The sequence below is a fragment of the Bos indicus x Bos taurus genome, chromosome 1 (assembly GCF_003369695.1).
Source record: "Bos indicus x Bos taurus breed Angus x Brahman F1 hybrid chromosome 1, Bos_hybrid_MaternalHap_v2.0, whole genome shotgun sequence".
Lineage (NCBI taxonomy): Eukaryota > Metazoa > Chordata > Mammalia > Artiodactyla > Bovidae > Bos > Bos indicus x Bos taurus.
Window position 1 is genome coordinate 50,406,499 of NC_040076.1, and position 1,456 is coordinate 50,407,954.

The 1,456-nt window shown below is 44.2% G+C and overlaps 1 pseudogene across 1 annotated transcript; it reads left to right on the plus strand.

The window, feature by feature from the left end:
- Positions 1 to 500: 500 nt before the first annotated feature.
- Positions 501 to 1,123, plus strand: LOC113906796 (annotated as a pseudogene). The gene has a single exon (XR_003514992.1). The product of XR_003514992.1 is annotated as a thymosin beta-4 pseudogene (transcript).
- The last annotated feature ends 333 nt before the right edge of the window (positions 1,124 to 1,456 follow it).

Below are 1,456 nucleotides of genomic sequence, written 5' to 3' on the forward strand. Positions count from 1 at the left end.
GCCTGAATTCTAACATGTACATGTGTAGCGTATTGCTTACCATCTATAACCAAAACCAGAATCAAATCAATCAGACTTAAGAACAGAGGAGCATGAGGTCTAGGTGGTCTCCTTAATCCAACGTCACGACCCTTTACTTCGTGTGCATACCTGAGCCAGTGTTCAGATCTAGAAGCCATTGATTGGGTTTCTGGGAGGAAGGACCCTGAAAGACATGGCAAACACATATGAGTGCAATTCCTTCAATCCTTCCCCAACAGAGCCAATGGCCATTTATCTGGGTGCATGTCTGCTCTGGGGAAGATAGCCGAACACAGGGAAGCCTGGTGTGCTGCGGTTCACTGGGTCACGAGGAGACAGACACAACTTAGCGACTGAACAACAACTTGACACAGGGTCTGAGTTGACATTGACACCCAGAGATATAAAGATCATCACTGTACCCTTTCAGAGTGGGGGCCGATGGGATTCAGGTAATAAGTAGAGTACTAACTAAAGTCTGGACTCGCGGTGGCCACAGCGCAGATTCGACTTCACTCGCTCGCAGTTCGCTCCGCGCCCTCTGCAACCATGTCTGACAAACCCGATATGGCTGAGATTGAGAAGTTCGATAAGTCGAAATTGAAGAAAACGGAAACGCAAGAGAAAAATCCACTGCCTTCGAAAGAATCGATTGAACAGGAGAAGCAAGCAGGCGAGTCGTAATGAAGCGTGCGCCGCCAATATGCACTGTACATTCCACAAGCATTGCCTTCTTATTTTACTTCTTTTAGCTGTTTAACTTTGTAAGATGCAAAGAGGTTGGATCGAGTTTAAATGACTGTGCTACCCCTTTTCACATCAAAGAATGGAGAACTACTGACAACGTAGGCCGCGCCTGCCTCTCCCATCTGCCTGTGTGGCTGGCAGGGAAGGAAAAGAACTTGCATGTTGGTGAAGGAGGAAGCTGGGTGGGACGACAGTGAAATCTAGAGTAAAAAGCTGGTGCAAGGTGTTCTGCGGGCTGTAAAATGCAGTTTAATCAGAGTGCCATTTTTTTTTGTTGTTCAAATGATTTTAATTATTGGAATGCACAATTTTTTTATTATGCAAATAAAAAGTTTTAAAACCTGAAAAAAAAAAAAAAATAAAGTCTGGCTCACAGTGGGCCTCCCACAGTTACTTCTCTAGTTCCTAAGTATATAACTGAAATTTCTATATTTTGCCATTGTAACAGCATCAGCATTAAGTCCCTCATCCCTGGGGTAGACTTCACACATAGTGTGGGAGGCATAGCTGTGATTATGCTTATTTCATGTTTAAGCAAGAGGGAGTCTACAGTCTATACTCACTTCCCAGGATCCATCTGTTTTCTGTAGGGGCAAGGCTGGCAAAATAAAGGAAACATGAAAGGGACTAGCACTCCTACCTCATTTTACTTTCAATGGTAATACAAATCTCTGCCAAAATCCCTCTC